General features: G+C 44.6%; 1 long non-coding RNA gene across 3 annotated transcripts; it reads left to right on the forward strand.

Annotated features, from left to right (window-relative positions):
- On the forward strand, window positions 1-26680 carry LOC132824799 (uncharacterized). Of its 3 annotated transcripts, XR_009645709.1 has the most exons (5): window positions 277-428; window positions 693-799; window positions 5273-5370; window positions 24541-25109; window positions 26497-26680. It is a non-coding gene; the product is annotated as an uncharacterized LOC132824799 (long non-coding RNA). The 3 variants fall into 3 exon arrangements; XR_009645708.1 differs by lacking the exons at window positions 277-428; window positions 26497-26680 and adding an exon at window positions 1-56 and having other exon boundaries at window positions 24541-25280; XR_009645707.1 differs by lacking the exon at window positions 26497-26680 and having other exon boundaries at window positions 24541-25280.
- Window positions 26681-26993: the final 313 nt, after the last annotated feature.

The raw sequence follows: 26993 nt of genomic DNA on the forward strand, positions 1-26993 counted from the left end.
CCTGACTCAGAGTCGCTGTAATGAATGCTCGGGAAGTTATGGAGCAAAAGGATACGGTAAGGAAAGAAATAAATAGGGAAACGGGACAAAAACTGTGTTGCTATGAGCGGAGAGGTTTTACAAACAAATTGTGCATGTCGGAAAACACAAATTTGAACGTCCCAGTCCCGTGTTTGCAGTAAATGGGGAATTGCCTCAGCGGCTGCAGGCCTGAGTGAGCGCCGCCATCTTTATTCGGGACAACGATTCACTGGACACGTGCGGGGCCGCCATCTTTGTAGGGGGCAAGGTGCAGCCAGGCGCATGTGCAGCCTCTCTCTGGTACAGAGTCATTGTGATGACAGCAGCCAATCCTGCTCTGATTCACCTCTGGGCTCCCTCAGGACCACTTTGTCAATGTCCAGCTTCCTCAGTCTCCAACCATGGGGGTATTTTTGGTCTGTTTAGTACTGTATTATTACTTTTATAGACCCTTTGTAAATGAGTTTTTCACTGTGGCCCTACCCCTGACCATGTGCTGCTCTATTATCAGATTATTTTTATCTTGAATATTTTTGACAGTCAAGAATTCTTTTTTCCAATAAGCAAGTGTATTTTCCTTCCATTTCTGACTATCAAATTCTGAACCATTTTCATTCCTTGTAATCCGTTTTACACTCCCTGAGACATCAACTGTGTTTCTCCTCCCACAGATCCCAGTGATTAATGCCAAAGCCCTGTTGCCTGGGGAGAGGGTGATGCTTGACTTTCTTGTACAGCTGCAGTTTGTGTGGTGAAGGTGCTCCCACAATGTGGTTGGGTAAGAGACATTACAGATTATTCATTACAGCAACAGTGATGATTTGAAGATAATGTCCAAATCAAGAACAGTTTGTAATTTTATTATCATGCTTATAATTTCACAAAAATACTGTTGAGAACTTTAGATATAAGGCCCGAGATGGACATATTAGGTCAGGTGATCAAAAGCATTGCCAAAAAGCAGGTTTTGAGGGATGTCTTAACGGTGGAAAGCAGACCTGTGAGGTTTTCTCTGCAAATTCCAGACCATAGTGCTGTCGCAACTGTAGAATCAGCCACACAGTTGAAGTAATGAATTAACAAGTCGTTGGGAGTCTCAAAGAAAATGGTTGTTGAGGTCTCAAAGGATGTGTGGTGCAGGGAGCTAGGGATGATCACAGCCAGGAATCAAATCAAGAATGAGAATTTTAAATTGTTGTTCCTTATGAATAGGATCCTTTTGACAGATGAACATGTTTGGGGAGAAGTGAGCACGTGGGCAACAGAGCTTTCAATTTTTCTTGAGATTACAGGGTGGTTGAATTTGGGAGGCTGGCCAGGAGTGTGTTTGGACAATTAAGTCTGGAGATAACACATGATGAATGAGAGTTTCAGTATATGAGCTGAGATGAGGTTGGAATCAGCTAGAAATAGTTGTGTTGGAGTGGGACTGGGCTCCACTGGGATTCAGCTGGATGTCAGGTTGTGAATCAGGCAGTAACACAATCGGGAGCTGAGTGGCCCTGGTGGAGCCTAAAATGAGTGTCACTCAGCTGGCTGTCGCTGAGCAGCTGCTGATGGATAGCCCTGTTGATGACGTCTTCCATCACTTTACTTCTGATTGAGTGTGGACTGACAGAGGGAAATTGCCTGGGTTGGATTGCCCTGTGTTTTTGTGTTGAACATGCCTGGGCAATGTTCCACATTGTCGGTAGATGCCAGTGCTGGAGCAGTATGTGGCTTGATGGGTGGCAAGTTCTGGAGCACAAGCTATCAGTATTATTGCCGAGAATGTTAGCAGGACCCATAGCCTTTACACTACTTAACCATTTCTGGATATTGTTCGAACTAAATTGAACTGGCTTATAGCTCACATCTGTGATGTTAGGAACCACTGGAAAAGGCTGAGATGTTTCATCCCCTTTACATCTGGCTGAAGATTGCTGCATATGCTGTCATCTTATCTTTTGCATGGATGTGTGAAACCCCTCCATCAGTAAGGGTGGGGATATCTTGAGTGCTTCCTGCAACAAGTTGTTTAATTGTCCATTACCATTCACAACTGGGTGTGGCACAATTGCAGAGCTCTGATCTGATCCATTGATTGTGGGATCACTTAGCTCTGTTGCTTGCTGCTGATGCTGTTTGAAATGCAGATGGTCCTGTTTGGTAGCTTCACCAGGTTGGCACTTCATTTTTAGGTATGCCTGGTGCTGCTCATGGCATGCCCTCCTTACCTGTCCATTGTGATGGGTGTGCGGGATTTACAAACCCATGAGATTACAGATTGTGCTGGAGTACAGTTCTGCTGTTGTTGTAATCCCACAGTGCCTCAGAGATGTCCAACTTGAGTTCCTACATCTGTCCCATTTAGCATGATGATAGAAGAACTCAACACAACGGAGGTTTTTCTCAACTTTAAGGTGAAGCTTTGTCTCCAAAAAGACTGTGGGATAACAACAGTTATCGCTCTTACCGACACTGTCATGGACAGATACATTTGCAGCTGGTAGATTCATTCTGATGAGATCTAGTATGTTTTTCCCTCTTGCTGGTTCGGTTACCGCCTGCTGCAAACCCAGTTGAGCAGCTATGTCCTTGAGGACCCGACCAGCTCAGTCAGTAATCCTGCTGCTGAGCTACTCTTGGTAGATGACATTGAAATCCTGTACCCAGAGTAGGCTTGTCACTATGTTATTGCCTCAGTGCTTCCTCCAAGTGTTATTCAACATGGAGGAGAACTGATTCATCAGCCGTGGGAGCACGGTACGTGGTAATCAGCAGGAGCCATGAGACTTCCTGGTGTCCAAAGTCAATGCTGAGTACTCCCAGGGGAAATGGTTCCTGTGTGTACACCACTGTGCCATCACCTCTGCCTGGTCTGTCCTGCTGGTGGGACAGGACATATCCAGAAATTTCAGGAGAAAGTGAAGACTGCAGATGCTGGAGATCAGAGTCGAGAGTGTGGTGCTGGAAAAGCACAGCAGGTCAGGCTGATGAAAGGCTTAGGCTTGAAACGTCGATTCTTTTGCTCCTCGGATGCTGCCTGACCTGTTGTGCTTTTCCATCATCACACTCTCGATATCTAGGGATGGTGATGGTGTCTGGCCATTATCTGTAAGGGATTACTCTGTGAGTATGACTGTGTCAGGCTGTTCCTTGACTAGTCTGTGAGACAGCTCGCCACATTTTGGCCCAAAAAAACAGATGTTAGTGAGCAAGATGTTGCAGAGTCGAGAGGGCTGATTCTGTGGTTGTATTTCCTAATGCCCTGTTCGATGCCAAGTGGTCCATCCAGTTTCATTCCTTTGTTGAGACTTTGCAGTGATGAATACAGTGAGTAGCTGGCTGGGCCACTGTCGGGATGGCAGGATTTTTTTCGCTATTGACAATGGTTCCATGGAGATCAGGAGATTCCTAATTCCAGTTATTTTTTCTTGAATTCAGATTCCACCATCTGCCGAGCTGGGATTCGAACGAGGACTTCAGTTGTACATTTTAATATTCTGGATAAAAGTTAAATATATTAGTTTTGTTCATTCATTTTAAATATCACTAACCCCGGTTTTGTTTCTTTGTAAACACTGCCCATCACCCTGTCTCCTTCATCCTTCTCTCCAACAACAAGATCAAGGAGCACATTGAGTTTCTCTGTCACTAAGACTGAGACAATCCGACCAGCTGCCTCTGCTGCTTCCCTCCCTCCCACTAGCCCACTGAGACAAACTGCCTCACATGGTGTTCCTGATTTTTGTCCCAAACTTACATCTTTCTCCAGTCTCTTGTCAACCCTTATCAGAGCTCATCTTGATTTTTTACTAGTCTCACTAAACTACAGACATTCCAACTCTGTTTCCTCCTCATCACTCCCCCTCGCCAAATCACAGGTATTGTTCCTTGTTCTGTCTGTCTGTCTTTCCTGGTTATGTCCTTCTCATCCATTCTGCAAAAAAACTAACATTTGACCTCACCATCATTTGTAAATTCTGCTCCATCTCCACAATCCCTTTCCTTTCTGAATTCCTTGTATTTGGTGTCCCTCAAGGATGTATCCTTGGTCCCTCCTGTTTCTCACCTACATACTACCAGGAGGTGACATCGTCCAAAAGCACAGTGTGAGGTTTCACATGTAAACACACACAATGCCCAACTCTCCCTCCCCACCATCCCTCTCCATTGCTCCACTGTTGCTCAGTTACCAAACGGCTTCTCACATTCCCACTACTCAATTAACTGCAATTTCCTCCAATGAAAATTGCAATGGTTAAACCCATTAACTTCAGTTGCTAATACAAATTCCTTTCCCTTACTGCTGAGCCCCTCCCTCTCGCTGGGTGCAGTCTGAGGTAGAACCAGACTCTTTACAACATTGCTGTGATATCTGACCTCAAGGTGACCTTCTGATCAGACATCTACACAATCACAAACACCAGGAATTCCAATCTCTAAAATGTTGCTTGTCTGCACCTCACCCCAGCTCCATTGCTACTGAAACCCCTTACCCGTGTCGTTGTTGCCTTAAACTTGGTCAATCTGAAACAGAACCCTTGATTTCGTGACTGACCAAGAATCTGCTGGCTTTCAGTGTTTCCTGCACAATGATCCCCCTGCCTCCCATCCCTTTGTGGTGCAGCTTTCTACAGTTTCCACCATGTAAATAGCACTCTGTTCTCTTATTATCCCCTCCAAACTGACCGACTTCACATCTTCTCAAATTATAATCCATCTAGCAACTTGTTGCCCCCTTCTCCTGTGCATCTCTCACTCTTCACAATCCTCTTAGAACTTTACAATTGTGCCTTTTATAGGAGTTCCCCCCCCCCCCCATTCTTCTAAACATTTACTGGGAACACTGGGCAGTGTGAAGCATGCAGAGTTGCTCTGTTTTTAGAGACACTCTCTATGGGAGGAGTTTGCTGCCCATTGGTCAGAATGGAGGCAACTTGCCCATCGAGCTGCATGAGCCTTTCACACCCCATGTCTGATTGATGAGGCACAGCGGCAGCAAGGAAGGAAAAAAAAGGAGCACATCCTGCTCTCCACATCTCACTGACTCTTGGAACATTCTGTCCCATGTGTCAAAGATCTGACCTGTTCAGTCACATGAAGACCCAAGGTGGAAACTGATAGAAATCCACGGAGATTTCCCACTGAACTGACTGCTGACCTCCACAAGGGGTAATGTGTCCAGTCATCCTGGGCTAGGAGGAGGGGATGGTGTGAGTTTCTAACCTGAACTGACAGTGATGGATTTTATAAACTTGTATTACAGGATACTACAGGTGGACATTCAGATGGTAATCTGTCATTATAACACCAAACTCTGATTGAATTAGTCAGTTCATCAGGACCTGGATATTCGCATTGTGTGTGAGTATTGTATTCCATCTGAATACCATTTGCAGCATAAAAGTTCTCCTTTGAATCTTCCCAAACCTTTAATGTGTCTCCTGTAATCCTTGTATAATGAGCTGATGGGTTCAAGATTTATTATTATAACGTGTAACTTTTCTAAACCCCTCTGTCACAGCCCCTCTCAATTTCCTTTGCTACAAGGAGAACAACCTCAGTTTCCCCAAACCCCTGATTCCCCAATGTCTGTTTGCTCTCTATAAGGTACACATCAGGATTGTGTTGGAACATTCTCCACTTGCCTGCATCAGTGCAGCCCCCCAACAATATTAAATAAAGTGAACATCCTCCAGGACAAAGCACTGTGCCTGAGTGGTGTCCCATCCCCCACCTTCAGCACTCCCTCTCCCCACCCCAGAGACACAGTGGCATCACTGTGTAAAATGTAAAGGCAGCATTGTCCTCCCAGACCATAGAGCTGCTCCCTCATTAGGGAGGAAACTGGAGCCCCTGGAAGAAACCCATGCAGACACTGGGAGAATGTGCAAGTCCCACAGAGACAGTTGTCCAAAGCTGGAATCGATCCTGGGGCCCTGGCAGCAGGGCTAATCACTGAGCCACTGTGCCACCCTAAATTGTAATTTGATTCACAACTACCACTTCCTCTGATAGTTCATTTTACACACAAACCATTGTCTGAACAAAAAAAAAAAAACAGAAACGCCTTTTTAAAGCCGTTCTGCTGTCACCTTAAAAGCTATGTACCCAGTCTTGAATCGCCTCCCTGCCTGGAAAGGACACCTGGTATTCACATTACTGATACCACCCCTCCATGATTTGAGTCTAATAAGGTCACTCCTCAGCCTCCTGCGCGCCAGTGAAAGAAGTCGCAGCCTATCCAGCCTCTGCTTATGATTCAAACTATCTATTCCCATCAACGTCCTGGGAAATCGCTTCTGAATCCACTCCAACTACATAATGACCTCCCGATATCAGCATGACCAGAACTGGACACAGAATTCCAGAAAAGGCCTCCCCAACATCCAAAATAACGTCCCAACTCTTGTACTCAAAGGTCTGAGCAATGAAGACAAGTGTGCTAAGCACCTTCCTAACCACCCTGTCTCCATGTGACACAGACTTGAAAAACCTGAACCCCTACTCGAGGCCCTGTTTTTAATTACTGTAACTCTGCCCTCGTTTGTTTTTCAAGATGTAATATTTTGCATTTATTCCAGACCAAAAATCCCAAAAAACCCTGAGCATTAAAGACAGTAGGAGTATACTTAAGAGGGAAATCAGGAGGGCAAAAAGGGGACATGAGATAGCTTTGGCAAATAGAGTTATGAATAATCCCAAGAGTGTTTATAAATACATTAAGAACAAAAGTGTAACTCGAGAGAGAATAGGGCTCCTCAAAGATCAGCAAGGTAGCCTACATGTGGACCTGCAGGAGATGGGAGAGATACTAACTGAATATTTTGCATCAGTGTTTACTGTGGAGAAGGACATGGGCAATATAGAATGTGGGGAAATAGATGTCGACATGTTGAATATGTCCATCTTACAGAAGAGGACGTGCTGGGTGTCTTGTAACCTGTAAAGCTTGGTTACTCCCCAGCACCTGATCAGGTGTACCCTAGAGCTCTGGGAAGCTGGGAATGTGATAGTTGGGCCTCTTGCTGAGATATTTGTATCAACGATTATCACAGGTGAGATGCCGAAAGACTAGAGGTTGGTTAACGTGGTGCCGCTATTTAAGAAAGGTGGTAAGGACAAGCCAGGGAACTATCGCCCGGTGAGCCTGACATTGATGCTGGGCAAGTTGTTGGAGGGATCCTGAGGAACAAGATGCGCGTGTATTCTGAAAAGCAAGGACTGATTAGTGATAGTCAGCATGAATTTGTGCATGTCTCTCAAAATTGATTGAGTTATTTGAAGATGTATCAAAGAGGATTGATGAGGGCAGAGAGGTGGACATGATCGATGGAATTCAGTAAGGCACTCAACATGGTTCCCCATGGAAGACTGGTTAGCAAGGTTAGATCTCATGGAATATAGGGAGAACGAGCCGTTTAGATACAGAACTGGCTCAAATGTAGAAGGCTGGGTGGTGGTGGAGGGTTATTTTTCAGATTAGAGGCATGTGACCAGTGGAGTGCCGCAAGGATCAGTTCTGGGGCCACTACCTTTCGTCGTTTTTATATATATATATATATATTATATATATATATGATTTAGATATGAGCATAGGAGGTAGAGTTAATAAGTTTGCAGATGTCACCAAAATTGGAGGTATAGTGGATAGCGAAGAGGGTTACCTCAGATTACAACAGGATGTTGTTCAGATGGGTGAGAAGTGGCAGATGGAGTTTAATTCAGATAAATGTGACGTGCTGCATTTTGGAAAAGCAAATCTTAACAGGACTGATACACGTAGTGCCAAATTCCTAGATAGTGTTGATGAACAAAGATATCTTGCAGTGCAGGTTCATATTTCCTTGAACGTAGAGTTGTAGGTAGATAGGATATTGAAGAAAGTGTTTGGAATACATTCCTTTATTGATCAGAGCATTGAGTATAGAAGTTGGAAGGTCATGTACAGGACATTGGTTAGGCCTCTTTTGCAATATTGTGTGCAATTCTGTTCTCCGTGAATCGGAAGGATGTTGTGAAACTTGAAAGGGTTCAACAAAGATTTACAAGGATATTGCCAAGGTTTGAGCTGCAGGAAGAGAGCAAAAAGGCTGGGGTTTTCTTTCCCTGGAGCATCAGAGAGTGAGGGATGACCGCCATAGAAGTTTATAAACTCATTGGTAGCATCGATAGGGTAAACAGACAAGGCCTTTTCCCTGAATAGGAGAGTCCAGAAATAGAGAGCATAGGTTGAGGGTGAGAGGGGAAAGATATAAAAGGGAACTAAGGAGCAACTTTTTCACGCAGAGTGTGGTGCGTGTATGGAATAAGCTGCCAGAAGAAGTGGTGGAGGCTGACAATTATAGCATTTTAAAGGCATTTGGATACTTGACATGAATAGGAAAGATTTAGAGGGATATGGTCCAGGTGCTGGCAAGAGAGATAAGATTAGGTTCAGATATCAGGTCGGCATGGACAAATTTGACCGAAGGTTCTGTTTAGTGCTGTTCATCTGTGACTCATAGGGTTTCGGTCCCTTCAAAGATAAATCTTAGTCTGTTTTATTTAGGTAAAGCTACAACATTCAGTAGGGCGACGGTTTGTTTCTTTAAATACACATCTTATGATACTTTGATTAAGTTTTTTAATATAAAATATTGGTACTAATTTATTCTAGAGTAGAGTTTTGTAAAGCTGTAAGACTGTGTGCCTTTTTCTGGGTCTGTGGACTGTTAAGGTGCAGAGATGGCCATTTGTACAGTGATGTGCTCTTACTGTTGGATGTAGGAGATTAAGGAAAGTTTCAATGATCATGATTGTCTGCAGGAAGTGAGGAAGCAAATCCTGTAGGATTTCATGGATCAGATGGAGCAATAGTTAAAGGTAATGAAGAATTTACAGGAGCCGGGGTGTGTGCTAGGTGACAGTTTCAGAAAGGTAGGAAAACTGCCGATCCAGTCAGGTAGATGGGTTTCCTCTCGGAGAGGGAGGAGTGGAAGGCAAGTAGTGCCGGAGTCTCCTGTGGTTATTTCCATCTCAAACAAGTATACTGTTTTGGAAAGTGTCGGGAGTCACACTCTCAGAGGAATATCGCACTGACAGCCAAGTTACTAGTGTAATGAATCTAGTGTAATGTGAGGTATACCAGGTTCCACGTGATCGATGGTGATGGGGGCTCTCTCATCTGCAGCACAGACTGCAGTTTCTGGAGCTGACAGTGAGACATCAGAATGGGGTGGTGCCTCCCTACTGTCTGGGTGAAGGATGGCTCCGACGGTGCAGAATATTCTGAAAGGGGAGAATGATCAGTGGGAGGTCGCTGTACATTGGTACCAATGACATAAGAGAAAAGGATGAAGTCCTGATGAGAGAATATAGCAAATTAGCCTGGAGGATAATAAGCAGATTGTGGTGGGTAGTAATATCTGGATTACTCCCGGTGCCACATGCTAGTGAGAGTAGGAATAGCAGGGTAGAGCAGATGAATGCGTGGCCAAGGATCTGATACAGGGGAGAAAGATTCACATTTTTGGATCATTGGAATCTCTGCTGGGGGAGAGGTGACGTGCATAAGAAGGATGGATTACACCTGAATTGGAAGGTGTCTAATATCCAAGCAGGGAGATTTGCTAGTGCTGCTTGGGAGGCATTAAACCAGTGAGGGCGTGGGGGTAATCCTAAAGAGATAGTGAGAAAGGAGGGAAGTCTGAGGCTGGTACAGTTGAGAAGTTAGACAGGCAAGGGCAAGGCACAGAATGAGGTCGGACTGACAAGGTACAATAGACAATCGGTGCAGGAATAGGCCATTCTGGCCTTTGAGCCAGCACAATCATTCATTATGATCATGGCTGACCATCCACAATCAGTATCCTGTTCCTGTCTTATCTCCGTAAGACTTGATTCCATTATCTTTAACAGCTCTATCCATCTCTTTCTTGAAAGTATCCAGAGACTTGGCCTCCACTGCCTTCTGGGGCAGTGCATTCCATGTGTCCACTACTCTCTGGGTGAAGACGTTTCTCATCAACTCTCTTCTAAATGACCTCTCCCTTATTTTTAAACTGTGTCCTCTGGTTCTGGACTCACCCATCCGTGGAAACATGCTTCCTGCCTCCAGAGTGTCCAACCCTTTAATAATTTTGTAGGTCTCAATCAGATCCCCTCTCATTCTTCTAAATTCAATGTACACAAGCTCAGTCGCTCCAATCTTTCAACATATGATCATTCTGCCATTCCGGGAATTGACCTCGTGAACCTACCCAACACTCCCTCAATAGCCACAATGCTCTTCCTCAAATGTGGAGACCAAAACTGCCCACAATACTCCAGGTGCGGTCTTACCAGGGCCCTGTACAGCTGCAGAAGGACCTCTTTGCTCCTATACTCAATTCCTCTTGTTATGAGGGCCAGCATGCAGTGAGCTTTCTTCACTACCTGCTGTACCTGCATGCTTGCTTTCATTGACTGATGTACAACACACCGAGATCTCGTTGTACTTCCCCTTTACAAAACATGACTCCTTTTAGATAGTAATCTGCCTTCCTGTTCTTGCCTCCAAAGTGGATAACCACACATTTATTCACCTTAAACTGCATCTGCTATGCATCCGTCCACTCACCTAGCCTGACCAAGTTAACCTGTATTCTCATAACATTGTCCTCACATTTCACCCTGCCACCCAGATTTGTGTCATCAGCAAATTTGCTAATATTACTTTTAATGTGTTCATCTATTTTATCAATGTATATTGCGGTCCCAGGACCGAGGACACAGCTGCGGTCCCAGCACCGAACCTTGTGGTACCCCACTAGTCACTGCCTGCCATTCCGAAAGGAAGCGTTTATCACTACACTTTGTTTCCTGTCAGCCAGCCAATTTTCAATCCAAGTCAGTATATTCCCCTTTGTAAATCCATGCTGACTCTGAGGAATCCTATTACTGCTATCCAAATGAGCCATAATTTCATCTTTTGTAATTGACTCAGCGTCTTTCTCACCACTGACATCAGGCTAACCGGTCTATAATTCCTTGTTTTCTCTCTCCCACCTTTCTGGAAAAGTGGGACAACATTAGCCACCCTCCAATCTGACTCTATATCTCCTGATTCTGTATCTCCCCCTTCGCAAGGGACTGAACGTCATTCCTCACCAACAGGGCCATCCCACCCCCTCTGCCCATCAGTCTGTCCTTTTGATAGCACTGCACTGCATTTATTTCAATGCAAGAGGTTTTACAGGGAAAGCAGATGAGCTTCAGATATGGTTTTGAACATGGGACTGGGATATAGTATGCATTACAGAAACGTGGCTTAGGTTGGAAAGGACAGGTAGCTTAATGTTCCAGGGAATAGATGTAAGAGGAAGGATAGAAAGGGGGATAAGAGAGAAGGTGGGATGGTGTTTTTGATTTGGGATAACATTATTGTTGTGCTTAGCGAGGATATTCATGGGGGTTCGCCCGTTGAAATTACTTGGGTGGAACTGGGAAATAAGAACAGGATGATACCTCATTGAGGTTGTCTGTGTAGGTTTCGTCCAGGTGCTCTGGTTTCCTCCCACAGACCAAAGATGTGCAGGTTTGGTGGATAATCCAGGCTGAATTGAATCCAGTGTTCAGGGATGTGCAGGCTATGTGGATTGGCCTTGGGAAATGCAGCGTTTCAATGGTAGGATAGGAGGCTGTGAGGGTCAGTGTGGATGTGATGGGCCGAATGGCCTGCTTCCACACTTGGGATTCTCTGACAATAATTCTACTAGTTTTAAAATAGTTGCAGAAAATAATAGACCAGATCTAAAAGCTGGTGTTCAAAATTGGACAAAGGTGAATTTTGACGGTACAAGGCGAGAACTTTCAATATTTCTTTGCAACCCCAGGCAAAGGGACGGCTGGAAAGTGGGAACATAAGAACAAAAGGAATAGGAGCAGGGGTAGGCCATCTGGCCCGTCAAGCCTGCTCTGCTATTCAATAAGATCAGGGCTGATCTTTTCATGGCCTCAGCTCCACATTCCTGCTCTCTCACCATAACCCTTAATTCCTTTCCTGTTTGCAAATCTACATTTTGCCTTAAAGACATTCAAGTTGATAACGTCAACTGCTACACTCAGCAGGGAATTCCACAGATTCATAACCCTTTAGCTGAAGAAGTTCCTCCTCAACTCTGTCCTAAATCAGATACCCCCTTACTTTGACGCTGTGCTCTCTAGGTTGACCCACCTCCCAGTGGAAATAACCTCCCTGCTTCTATCTTATCTATTCACTTCTTAATTTTATTTTTTCCAATACAACTTCCCATTCTTCTAAATTCCAACAAGTATAGTCCCAGTCTATTCAATCTCTCCACATACACCATCCCTCTCAACTCTCAAACTAGTGACCCTCCTCTGCACCCCCTCCAGTGTCAGGAGACCAAACCTGTATTCCAGTACTCCAGGTGTGGCCTCACCAGCACCCTGTACAGCTGCAGCATAACTATCCCTCTAGCAAGGAAGGACAATGCACCCTTCACCATCTCTTCTAGTCCCCTGGGATGCATTCCATCACGGCCAGGACACCCATGTACTTTTGGGCTGTTATCTTTCCCAACACTACCTCTTTACTGAGAATGACTGTTTCCATGTCCTCATCTGCGATTGCCTCAATAGGCCTGTGAAAATGAGACAACAAGAGAACCTAGACAGGATGTTCCTGTTAAGGTCAAGTCTGGTAGGTGTAGGGAATGCTGTGTGTCTAGAGAAATTGAGGGACTGGTCAAAAAGATGGAGGGATATGGCAGGTACAGACAGCTGGGTTTTAATGAATCCCTCGGAGTATAGGGGCAATAGGAGTACACTCGAGGGAAAACAGGAGGGCAAAAAGGCTACAAGAGATAGCTTTGGGGGGGAAAGAGGTTTAAGGACAATCCAAAGAGATTCTACCAAACACTAAGGACAAAAGAGTAACCAGGCAGAGAATAGGGAAACTCAAAGATCAACAAGGCTGTCTGTGGAACCACAGAAGGTGGGAGAGATACTACCCAAGGATTTCATGTCAGCTTTTACTGAAAGAGGATATGGAAGCTAGAGAGTTTGGAGAAATAAATAGTGATAACTTGACGACTGTCCATATTACAGAGGAGGTTGTACGGGATGTCTTATACAGAAAGCTGAGTAAATCTGTGGGACCTGATCAGGTGTATGCCAAATCTTTGTGGGAAGTTAGGGAAGTGATTTTCGGGTCCCTCGCTGAGATATTTCTACCACCGATAGCCACAGGTGAGGTGCTGCAAGACAGGCACCATTATTTGAGAAAGGTGATGAGGAAAGGCCAGGGAACAATACACCGGTGAGCCTGAGGGTAGTGGCAGACAAGGTGTTGGAAGGAATTCTGAAGGACAGGTTTATATGTAATTGGAAATGTAAGAAGTGATTAGGAATAGTCAGCATGGCTTTGTACATACATCACTAACTTGGACTTCAGAAAGACATTCAAAAAGCTCCACATAACAGACTGGTTAGCAAGTTAGACACCATGGGATACAGAGAGAACCAGCTATTATATACAAATTGGCGGGAAGGTTGGGGACGGAGGATAGTGCTTTTCGGACTGGAGGCCTGTGATGAGCAATATGGTGTAAGGATCGGTGCTAGGTCTACTGCTTTTCATCATATATATCAATGATTTCTGTGAATATGAGGTATAGTTAGTAGGTTTACAGTAGACATCAAAATTTGAGGTGTACTGGACAGCGAAGAAGGTTAACTCAGAGTACAATGGGACTTCAATCAAATGGGCTGAGGATTGTCAGATCGAGTTTATTTCAGATAAATGTGAGATCCTCCATTTTGGAAAAGCAAATGAGGGCAGGAATTATACATTTAATGGGAAGGTCCTGGGGAGTGTTGCTGAACAAAGAGACCTTGGAGTGCAGATTCATAGTTCCTTGAAAGTGGAATCATAGGCAGGGTAGTGAAGAAGGTGTTTAGTGTACTTGCCTTTACTGGTCAGTACATTTGAGTAGTGAAGTTGGGACGTCATTTTGCAGCGGCACAGCACATTGATTCATCCACTTCTGGAATTCTGCTTTCAGTCCTGGTCTCCCTGCTATCGGAATGATATTGTGAAACTTGCAAGGGTTCGGAAAAGATGTGCAAAGATGTTGCCAGGTTTGAGGGTTTGAGCTATATAGGTAGAGGGTGAATAGGCTGGGGCTGTTTCCCCGGAGCATCGGATACAGTTGTGAGGGGCAAGGATAGGGTGAAATCCCAGGGTCTTATTCCCAGGATATGTGAGTCCAAAGCTTAGGGCACAGGCTTCAGGTGTGAGGGAAAAGATTGAAAAGAGATCTAAGGGGCAATGTTTCCAGCTGAACATGGTACGTGTGTGGAAGGAGCTGCCAGAGAAAGTGTGGAGGCTGGTACAATTACCCAATTATGCCTTTGAGATGTTGTATGTGATTAGCAAAAGTTTAGAAGGATATACGCCAAGAGCTGGTGGATGGGATGAGATTAATTTAGGATATCTGGTCAGCATGGACAAGTTTTGGATCGAAGGGTCTGTTTCTCTGCTGTACATCTTTATGGCACTACTAAAATTAAGATGGGTTTCTATTTTATGGAGAGTTAGCAGAAGATCAACTAATTCTTCTTGGAGCTGAGAAGGTTAGGCAGGAATTTCGACCAGGAGCAGATTTCTTTCCAGGATATTTAATTTACAGAGAGACAGAGGGAGAAATTATTAACGTCACAATTTTGAGTAACTACCTTCAGGTAAATGGCTAATAAAATAGGTTAAAAATGTGAAGATTATTGTACTCACTAAGTTCTGAGCATCTGGAACAGTTTGTCCGCCAGCTGGATGCAGATCCAGTAGTTATTGAGAAAACGAATTTAGAATGTAACTTTTTTAAGGAAGGATTTGGAGGTCTACAGACAAATGGGAGGTGAGTTGGGATAGACTGGCACCATGTCCAGAGCGGCCAGTACAGCTGAATAGCCCCAAACCCTTGTCCTCTGTGTTACTGCCCCATTCACTGTGAATGATGAAGCTTATCCCAGGGCAGAGTCATAGAGACATACAGCATGGAATTAGACCCTTTGGTCGAACTGGTCCATGCCGACCAGATATCCCAACATTTGGCACATATCCCTCTACACCCTTCCTATTCACATACCCATCCAGATGCCAAATGGTGTAACTGTACCAGCCTCCACCACTTTCCTGAACAGAAGATTCCATACAGGCACCCATCTCAGTGTGAAAAAAAGTTGCCTCTTGGGTCACTTTTAAATATTTCCCCTCTCACCTTAAACCTACACCCTCTCGTTCTAGACTCCCCCACCCCAGGGAAAAGACCTTGTCTATTTTTCCCATCCATACTCCTCATGATTTTATAAAGTTCTATGAGGTCACCCCTCAGCATCCGATGCTCTTGGGAGGAGCCCACTCATGTCACAATGGGGCCCGGGTGATTGACAGCAGCTTCAGACCAATAGGAGAATTGGTGTGATCCTCCAGCCAATGGGAGTGAATTGGGGTGGGTCCAGCAGGCCAACACATGGCCATGAGCTGTGCAGGCGCAGTGTCACGGTGAGGGCGGGGGGGACCTAGTGAGTGTGAAGGGAGTGGGAGAGACTGCAAAGTCTGGGGAAGAAATGGAGCTATTGTGGACTGGGAGGGTTTATAAACGCACAGTTTTAGGCTGCTAGACCTGAATTAGAAATTCCTGGTAAATTAGAACCAAAAGAACTGCGGATGCTGTAAATCTCGCACAACAACCAGAAGGTACTGGTAAAACTCAGCAGGTCTGGCAGCATCTGTGAAGAGAAATCAGAGTTAACATTTTGGATCCGCTGACCCTTCCTCAGAACTGATGTTACTGAAAATTAATGTCGGTTTATATGCAGAAGGTAGGGGTTAAGGAGTAAATGATAGGTGGTAATATAGTCCAAGAGCAGTTGGACAAAGGAGTGGATAACGATCTGGCTGGGGGAGGGTGAATAGCTGTTTCTGGGGACTGTTCGTGGCTAACTATAGCTAATGTGTAATGGCAGGCTATGTGATAACAAGGCCTTGTGTGTGGGTTAAGAGGCTAGGGCGCTAGGACATTGGAGAGTTCAGGACGTAAAATTATTGAATTTGATACTGGGGATAGAGGTGTGCAGGGTCCCCAAGTAGAAGATGAGGTGTTGTTCTTCCAGCTTGTGTTAACGTGTGGCACTGGAAAAGCACAGCAGATCAGGCAGCATCTCAGGAACAGGAGAATCAACGTTTTCGGCATATTCCTTTTATCAGGAATGCCGGGATTGGGTGGGGTGGGAGGGAGTAAGAGGGCTGAGAGATAAATAAGAAGGGTGGGTCCGGTTGGTGGGAAGGGAGCTAGGAAGGCAATAGGTAGATGTAGGTGGAGGGTAATGGAGAGAGGGTGGAGTGGATAATTGGAAAGGATGATGGACAGATGGGACAGTTCAAGAGGGTGGTGTCGAGTTGGAGGGTTGGATCTGGGATAAGGCAGGGGAGGGGAGATGAGGAAACCTTGATTCTGTGGCTAAAGGGTCTCAATGTGGAAGATGAGGTTTTCTTTCTCCAGGCGTCGGGTGGCTGGGATTTGGTGGTGGAGGTGGCCCAGGACGTGAATGTCCTTGGCGGAGTGGGTGGGGAAGTTGAAGTGGTCGGCCACAGGATGGTGGAGTTGGTTGGTGCATGCATCCCAGAAATGTTCCCTGAAACATTCTGCAAGTTGGTGTTCTTTGTCAACTCCCCAGTAGAGAGGAGACCACATCGAAAGCAAAGGCCATAATAGGTGAGGTGTTTGGATGCGCAGGAAAATCTCTGCTGGATGTGGAAGGGCCCTTTTGAGGTGTGGGCACAGGTTTTACACCTCTTGCAGTGGCAAATGAAGGTGCTGGGAGGGGACGGTGGGTTGGTGGGGAGCATGGATCTGACTAGAAATTCACAGGGAATGGCTTTTGATTGTAATGGAAATGTTTGAAGTGAAAGATAGTTGCTACTCATTTAAATTCTCTTAATGGGAGTAACTAGCTGAAACTAGAGAGACGTTGTGACAGGAGACCTCAGACCCGTGGTATGCTCCTCTTGTACAATGTGGGAAATAAGGGACACTTCCAGTGTCCGTGACGGCTATGTGTGCAGGATGAGTGCCCATCTGCAGCTACTGGGAAACTGCTTTTCAGACCTGGAGCTGAGAGTGGACTCACTGTGGAGCAATACTGAGAATGTTATGGGCAGCACGTTCAGTGAGTTAGTCACACTGCAGGTGAGGGTTACACAGGCAGAAAGGGAATGGGTGACCATCAGATCAACTAAAAGGCTCAGGAAGGGAGTGCAGGACTCCCCAGTAATCATTCCCCCTTCTCAGACAGATATTGTGCACTGCTTGGGATTCTATAATGGGGGGAACAGGTGGGGTGGACTCTCAGGGGAAATCAGCAACAGCCAGGTCCATGACCCCACAGAGAGCTCTGCTGCACAGAACGGGAGGAAGGAGAATGGCAGAGCTATAGTGACAGGGGATCCAGTAGTCAGGGTCAGAGACAGGCGTGTCTGTGGCCACAGACATGAATCCAGGACAGTGGAATTGAACCCAGGTCCATTTATTGATGAGTGCACAGAACAATAAAGGTCAGTGTCTCAAATGCAACCTTCAGCACTTGGTCACCCTGAAGCTCTACTGTCCAGGGACTGTGCACTTGTGCTGAGCCCTTCAGAGGGCTTGAAGGAGATGGGGAGAAAACAGGAACAGGGTTGTGTTGTAGATCTACAAACTAACCGTCACCCTCCGCTTTTGGTCTCCCCCCTCTGTCTCCCACCTCCCATCGTACCTCCTCCCCACCGCAGGGAAAAGACCTTGTGTATTTACCTTATCCATGCCCCTACTGATTTTATAAACCTCTATAAGGTCACCCATCAGCCTCTAACGTTCCAGGGAAAACGGTGTATTCAGCGTCTCCCTGTAGCTCAAATCCTCCAACCCTGGCAACATGCCTGTAATACTTTTCTGACCCCTTTCAAGGTTCACAAAATTGTTTTGATAGGAAGGAGACCAGAATTGCACACAATATTCTAAGCGTGACCTAACCAATGTCCTGTACAGCCGCAATATGACTTCCCAACTCCTATACTCCGTGCTCTGACCAATAAAGGAAAGCATACTAAACATCTTCACTAATCTATCTACCTGCGATTCTGCTTTCAAGGAGCTATGAACCTGCACTCCAAGGTCTCTTTGTTCAGCAGCACTCCCGAGAACCTTACCATTAAGTGTATACTCCCTGCTAATATTTGCTTTTCCAAAATGCAGCACCTCACATTTATCTAAATTAAAGTCCATCTGCCACTTCTCAGCACATTCAACCATCTGATCAAGATCCTGTTGTAATCTGAGGTAATCCTCTTCACTGTCCATTACACCTCCAATTTTGATGTCATCTTACTAACATTACTTCCTATATTCACATCCAAATCATTAATATAAATTATGAAAATTAGTGGATCCAGCACCGATCCTTTGTGACACCCCACTGGTCACAGGTCTCCAATCTGAAAATCAACCTTCCGCCACCACCCTCTGTATTCTATTTTTGAGCCAGTTTTGTATCCAAATGGCTAGTTCTCTCTGTATTCCATGAGATCTAATCTTGCTAACCGGTTTCCCATGGGGAACCTTGATGAATGTCTTACTGAAGACCATGTAGTTCATCTCCACCGCTTTGCACTGTCAATCCTCTTTGTTGTTACTTCAGAAGAATTGACTCAAATTCATGAGACGTGATTTCTCACACACAATGCCATTATTAATATCCACGACTTAATTCTGTACATTGGGGTCGGTGTCACCCAGTTATAGGTGTTAATATTCTGGATGAAGTTCATGTACACCAGCTTTGTGTTAGTGACTTTGTATTGTATCTTGTTAATATCACCAACACAGGTGGGTTCCTTTGGAAAGGCAGTCCCTATATCCCTAACCCCCCTCCCATCTGCTGTGCCTCCTCCATCCCCACCGTCGACAGTAAGTGGGAGGAGCTCATGGAGTTTCCATGTGAGTGAGATTGAGAACATCTTCCCTTCTTTCCACTAGCCCACCAGGAAATGGTGGTCGTGTCCTTACCTCTGGGCCAGGAGGATCGGGTTCAGGGTTGAGTAACAGCATCTTTGAAAAGGCCCAAGCCCAAGCAACCAGGCCATACTGTCTCCCAGCTGTCCCTGCCTGAGCCTCCAAACAGAACCTTCCTGTAGTTTCTCTCCTGTTAGACTCTCCCATTGCTCAGTTTGTCCAGGATCCCCTCCTGCAGCTGCACTGCTCCTGTCCCTCACTGACCTGTCCATTCCCCGTGTCCCTCCACATTCATTCATTGTTTACAATCCCATTGTCCCAGTCCGCCAGCCCCGCCCCTTCACCCTATTGGGCAGCAGCTGCTGTCAATCACCAGGGCTCCTGTGTGATCTGGAGCATGCTCTGTAGGAAGGGAGACCAGTGCACAGGCACAGTGCTGGGCAATTGGTGGCGTATGTGCAGGCTGGGTCAGTGCCAGGAAGGGAGGCTGTGGGTGTGTGGGATTAATCTGTCATTGGCAGCTCCCTCCCTTCCTCCCTCTGAGAACAGGACCCAGGGGAATGGCCCCTCCCCCGGTATCAGGACAAGTGGTCAGCGTATCAGTGTGGGGAGCATTTTGCAGAAAGTTATCAGAACTCGGGAATGTTATGGAAATGAACAAAGATGGGCCTGCAATTAAAGTTCAAACTTGATTCATTTTAGTTCAACCAGATATGATTTTGGCCAGTGTGTGCAGGATGGTTCTCATCAGAGGATGGGAGTGGGGAAAATAAATAAGAGGTTCCAGATTGTGGAAAAAAAATCAGTGCGTTCTGCTCCAGAAGGGAACCCTGAGAGGTTTGGGGAGGATTCACTAACACCCAGGAGGCTCCGAGTCAGACTCATTGATTTGACTTGATTAGATTAGATTTCCTACAGTGTGGAAACAGGCCTTTCGGCCCAACCAGCCCACACTGACCATCGGAAGAGTAACCCACCCAGACCCATTTCCCTCTGACTAATGCACCTAACACTGGGCAATTTAGCCTGGCCAATTCACCTGGCCTGTGCATCTTTGGATTGTGGGAGGAAACCGGAGCACCCGGAGGCAACCCACGCAGGCACGGGGAGAATTGAACCTGGGACCCTAGTGCTGTCATGCCACCCTTTTTTTTGGTTCTTTGTCTGCAGGCAGGAGCTAGGAAGCTGAATTCAAAGAGAGGAGAGTGAGTTAGAGCTGGGTGTGAAGGAAAGGAGTGAGGAGATTGGTTTGGATTTCAGTTCACAGAAGAGAGAAATTGTGAGACTGAGATTTAATGTTTTGGGGGAACAAAGAAACTACAATTTAATACTATAATTGTCTCATGAATTTCCATCCTGTGTTAACGGTGGTGACTTGTTTTCTCAGTTGTCGGGTACTGAACGGGCAGATTTGTGGATGAGAAATTCAAATTGAGCTTCATGTTCAGACCCGATGGTTACTTGATCCGTGCCGATCTGAATATCATTGGCCTTTTCATGTGGAAGGAAAGGGGTGTATTCTGTCCGTGGGCAAATATTTCAAATGTCAGTGTGTCTGGAAAAAGTACTGAGACACAGCCAAGTCCATGTTAGCGTGGTGACTGTGGAGAGAGATTTAATTTGCTTTTAAAAGTCTGAAAAAACATGGCACATTTCCAAGGGACAATTAAGTCACAGATTTGTATGAGGATAAGTTTTAAATTAACCATGCAATCAGAAAGACACAAGGATACCTGCAGCATGGAAAATGCAATGAAAATGGAATTGTTGTAAAGGAGTTGATTCTCGATCATGGTTTTTTATCCATTAGTGTTGTCACGTCGGTTCCAGTGCCATGGGGAAATACTGGAAATGTGATGAATGTAACGTAGGTTTCAGTTATTAAACTGGAAAAAGTGCAGACGAAACTTACAAGAAGTTTTGCCAGGGCTCAGGGGTCTGAGTTATAGGGAGAGGTTGGACAAGCGAGGATTTTTGTTTTTTGTTTAGAGCAGAGGAAACAGAGGGGGGATCTTTTCTGGAAGTGTATAAGATCATGAGAGGCTTGGGTAAGGTGAATGCACTCAGTCTCTTTCCCAGGAAATCAAGGAGTGGAGGCATCAGTTGAAGGTTAGAGGAGAAAGAATAAAAGGGAAGCTGAGGGGGCAACAGGTTTACACAGAGGGTGGTATGTATAAGGACTGAGCTGCCAGTGGAAGTGGTTGAGGTGGGTACATTAACAACAGGTAAAAGACATTTGGACAAATACATGGATAGCAAAGGGTCAGAAGCAGATGGGCCAAGTGCAGGGAAATGGGGTTAGTGTGGATGGACATTCTGGTCAGTTTGGGCCAAAGGGCCTGTCTCTGCTGTAGGGCTCTGACTCCAAGTCTATTTACTATTTCTCCTGCTATCTCTGGGAGCACCCTGGGATGTATTCCATCAGGGCAAAGAGACTTATCTACCTTTAGCTCCATTAGCTTGCCCAGCTCTAACGCTTTTGTGATAATGGTTATTTCTTTTTCCTCACCTTCCCCAGTTTCTTTATCAATTCTTGGCATGTTCTTCGTATCATCCACTGTGAAGACTGACTGCTGTGTACTCCTATTCCTGAACCCTGCTGGATAGGAATAACTACATTAGCAGAACTCTGAGAGGTCTTCTTTGAGTCTCTATTGATGAGACATGGCAGTTACCTGGATAGTGTACATGCAGAACACCTCCAGGCAGCATCAGGTAACTCCCCGCTTGTCCGATGTATGGCTCCCATTCTTATACCTTTGTGGTTTGTGGTTTTGAATGGATGCTGCCTCTCAGTATTCTCTCCATGGCGATGGCAGTTAAAAAGTCGAGTTCAGCTCAGCACTTTGTGGTTAAACCACATACCCCTCCCCCACGCCCCTGTGGCTCAGTGAGGTATCTGACAGGCACTTCAGTTTCAGCTGGGCTGTCTGTCAGGATTCTGATGTGGAAGAACTGGTGTTAGAGCGGGGTGGGCAAAGTTTTTAAAAAAAAACACACATCACCAGGTTATAGTCCAACAGGATTATTTGGAAGTACAAGCTTTAGGAATGTGCTGTGATTTTGAACTTGATCAGGATTATCTCTATTGTCACAGTTTCGTGTTTCAAAAATGACAGAGGCCATATGTTCCCCACACAATAGGTTCCCCTCTAGCAGTGCAAACTGCTATTCTGGCCCTGGGGACAGCTACTCATCACTTGTCTCCCCCATCCCATTTAACGTTCTGCTGATCTTTAAAGTTTTTCTAATCTCCTAGTTTCTCCGTTGTCTTTGCCAATTTGTATGCCTTCTATTTCAATTTGATAAGACTCCCTTATTTCCTGAGCCACCCAGGGCAGATTACTCCTTTTCCTACAGTCCTTCCTTTTCCCTGATATATACTTTTGCTGAGCAGTTTGAAATATCCTTTGATATTTCTCCACTGTCTGTCAACTGTCCCACCCTAAAGTCTTTGCTTCCAGTCTACATTAGCCAACTCCAGTCCCATCCTATTGTAGTCCCCTTTGTTTAAGCATAGGATCTGGATTGGATTCAATCTTCCCGCTTTCCAACTGTATTCTAAATTCAACCATACTTATCACAAGTCTTTTATCAGATTACAAGGTGAGGGGATGTTTCCTGGGTGTTTTGGTTTTCATTATCAGAGACCTTGGCTTTGTAATAAAGTACAGGATGGATATTCACAACAGAGTATTCTGGACGGTGTGAATGTACTACACAGTCTAAAACCATAAATCACTGTCTCCCCTCAGTTTACTTGATTTGGAGAATCCGATGTTTGACTGGGGTGTACAAAGTTAAAAATCACACAACACCAGGTTATAGTCCTTCAGGTTTAATTGGAAGCACACTAGATTTTGGAGCGTTGCTCCTTCATCATGATCCAATTACACCTGTTGGACTATAACCTGTTGTGTGATTTTTAACTCATCTCAGTTTAAAATTGCAAAATCATTATCTCCTACACGTTTCCTCACTATCTAAGTTTGGAACACTAATCCACCTGACTATCCTGCTTTTTCCAAAAATCTCCTTTGGTGAAGGTGGTGAGTTTTGGATGCAGCTTTCCAGTTATTACCGTAAGAAGATGAGCACTGGGCACAGGAGAGGCAATGCAGCCCTTCGAACCAGCCCCACCATTTAATACGGTGATGATTGAGCTCACCTCGGTCTCAGCTGGATTTTCCCACCTGCTGTCTCTCACCCTTCATCTCATTGCAAATTCAACATCTGTATCTCTTCAGTAAATTTCCTCTTTGTCCTGGCATCCACTGTATTTTGAATAGGAATTCCACAGATTAACAGCACATTCAGATAGGTACATTCTTCCAGAGAGAATAGAATAGAATCCCTACAGTGCAAAAACAGGGTATTCATCCATGGAGTCCACACCAATCCTATAATGAGCAGCCCATTCAGACTCACCCATTCCCTGTATTTCCCATGGTTAATGGTTTAACCTGCGCATGCATGGATACTGTGGGCAATCTAGCATCGCCGATCCACTTTACCTGCACATATTTGGACTGTGAGATGAAACTGGAGCACCCAGAGGAAACCCCACAGACTCGGGGAGAACATGTAAATTCCACAGGGTCGCCTAAGGCTGGAATCAAATCCAGGTCCCTGACGCTGTGAGTAAGCAATGCTAACCATTGAGCCACCTCTACTTAAAATCTGCTCCTCCTATGAACCTCCCCACCCCCCAGTTGACTGAATCTATATTCCTTACATCAGAAAATCAGGTTGTGGAAGCAGATGTCTCAGTAAAACCCAGTGACAGCCCACAGGTCCTGTCTGTCTGAATGGGGATCGTATACACAACACCCTCCAGCCCACACTTTTCATTCACTTTCTAGAGACAGGGCTCCAGTGGCTTCATGGGGACTACAACTCCCACAATCCCTGAGGCAGGGACCACACGTGTGTACATGTACAGAATGTGGGCAGGTTTTGGAACATATGCTTTGGGTAAGTATACTTTGCGGAAAGTTTTTCACACTGGCTGGAGGAGGAATGCATCTGCTTATTGTATTGATCTGCTGGGGGGTCAAAGTGTCACCACACCCATGTAGGACCACTCTCCATCCCCAATTCATTGTAATGCTGGGAATCGACCAATGGGCATCAAAGAAGAATCTGACCCATTCTCCCAGCCTGAAGGACCCTCTTCTGTCCAGGATCTGCCACCTCCCTTTCTGTTTCCTTTTGTTTCATTCTGCTGTTACATTATTGACTTGCAGCAACTGAAGGGAAAGGAAGTGAACCCAGAAAGGGTGCAGAGTCTAACCAGGGACGGGAAGTGGTGGCATGGATCTGTTTATCAGTAACTCCATGAGAATGGGGAGGGTGTACACTAGGGGGTAGCAGAGTCAGAATGGTGGGAGAGAGTAAGTGGGCTGGAGGGTTACAGCTTTGGGGGAAGAAAGGGGAAAAAGATATTCCACAGAAACTAGAATTCTCTGTTCTGAATTTCTGTACATATTCCTTTATACAGGGTGCTACATGGTGAAGGTTTGCAGACTGAAATCTCAAAGTCATGTGCAGATTGTGATTAAGTTAACCAGCATTTGAAGAACCAAAGATGGAGAATCACTTGGCCAAAATCCTGCACACTCTCCTCACAGCATTGTCGGTCTTTCTGCAACAAATGGACTGTGAATGGTTCAAGACAGCAGCTCACTACCATCTTCTCCAGGGTAACTAGAGATGGGGAATAAATGCTGGCTGAGCCAGTGATGCCCATATCCTGGAAATGGTTTCTATCTCTAATTGCTGAAACCCAGTTGATGTTACTGCAGGATGGTGAGGGATGCTGAGTACATCCTCCAGGAGGCAGCACCATCACATTACCCCTGCCTACACCCACACAGTAACACCGCAACGTCACTGGAACAAAAGGCAGTGAAACCAAAGGAGGACTTAGATATAGTTCTTCGAGGTAAAGTCATGAAAGGGGATTGGAACACAGCAGGAACAGGAGACTGAGCTGGATGGTCAGCTGTTTCCCATTGAATGGTGGAGCAGGATTGAAAGGCTGAATGGCCTTCTGCTGCTATCTCCCAGGTATGTATATAGCCATGGAGCCTGCGTAGGAAGGAGTGGGTAGGGATTCTCCAGGAGATTGCACTTCCCCAACAGTTTTCAGTGAGGGATGGTTTGATGGATTTTATTTAACATTTATCTTTAACACAAGGTTTGTAAATTTTGGTTTTAAAATGTTTTCGAAGTTTGATGCACAGCAAATAAAATTAAAGAAAATAAATTAAGATGTCTGAATATAACAGTTTTAAAACTTTCAAATTCCACACAGACAGTCAACTCAGAATGGAATCAAACAGATTTCTGATGCTGTGAGGCAGCAATGCTAACCACTGAGCCACCATGCAACCATATGCAATGAGTAAAATCAGTGATACATATGCAAAGACATATTTCAAATGAACACACTCCGATATTGTCAAAGCATGTCAAATTTACATTCAATATGAATAGGTGAATGGAAAAAAAAAGAAAATTCATGAATGAACATTAATTAGAAATTTAATATGATCAAAGGTCATAACAATATTTAGACGAATTGCAATTTTTAATAACAAACGTAGGTAATTAGCTGACTAATGAATAATTGGAAGTGGCATATATTTATTTTACAAATGAAGAAAGTGACTTGTTTTACACGTTTGAAATACTGCAGAATGACAATGTATGTGTTCGAAATGTTTGAATCAAGCTCTTTTGAACAAAAAAAACTGACCATTTACGATCACTTCGCCTGATAAGTTGGAAATAGACATAGTGACCATATAGAAAATGGAGCTTAGAATGTTAACTAAAATGGCTGAAGCACATTGGCTGTATTGCCCAGCATCCTGAGCGAACAAATTGCTAATACAGCAACTTGCACAGGCTGGGTAAACATGTCCAATCCCACAGATCTGAGAATGACATAGTACCAGCACTAGGTCAAAGGGCAGCCATCAGAGGAGTACGGTGCCTTACGGTCTAGCTGTAACACAGTAATGAGGTTTGAATGTTTACATTTAAAGAGCATCTTTGAGATTTGACTGTTGCCTTGAAAGAGGTAGAAAAATAATGGGAGTTAATGTCTGACTTTAAAGATAGTGTTAATATCTTAACCAGATGGGTGCTGGTGTCTGTGTGTTAAGATTTAGAGCATTTTTTGATGCGTAAGCTTACAATTAAGTATACTTTGATTAATATACTTTGCGATAGCTTAATGACACGGGACTCTGTATTGCGTGAGAAGTTATGTATAAATGTAACAACTTTCCCTATCAACGGTGAGAGAATCCACTCTTTAGTACCCAGTGTGGTCTAAGTGGCTTTTCTCTCCCAAGCCTTGTTAGTATATTCATATACTGATAGTCTTGAATAAAAACAGTACTATTGAATTGTATTAATTAAGTGGTGGTTCTCTGTTCTTGGACAGGCGTTCACAGAAAGCCAGGTAACGTGGCTGAGCTTTCACACGCCTTTTCACCTTTAAGACCACAACATTCTCAAACATTTTCCACGAATTTAGAACCAGCAGAGCTAGTTAATTTCTTTTCTTGAGAACTTGAAGAGAATAAACAGCAGATACTGTGAATTAGTGATTCCATGCAAGCATTCGACTGAAGACAACATTCCTTCTTTCCAAAAATATATAACTTACAAAAATCCAAAATGTATTGTTATTTTTGAATGAAACAATAAAGAGATGTTAATTCTTTATCATTTGACTTTGTTGTATGAAAAATCCTTAAGTCTTATTGTGATTCCAAACATGATAAATCTTAGCATTGAAGTGAAATATAATTAAATGTTTCCACAGGTAAAATAAAAATTAATATTAACAATGATTGTGACATTGTACCCTGCAAAATCTTTACAGTAGTTCACGTACTGTGCCGTAATTCCACATTTGCACAATATACTGGATTGAAT

This window comes from Hemiscyllium ocellatum, chromosome 19 (assembly GCF_020745735.1).
Source record: "Hemiscyllium ocellatum isolate sHemOce1 chromosome 19, sHemOce1.pat.X.cur, whole genome shotgun sequence".
NCBI lineage: Eukaryota > Metazoa > Chordata > Chondrichthyes > Orectolobiformes > Hemiscylliidae > Hemiscyllium > Hemiscyllium ocellatum.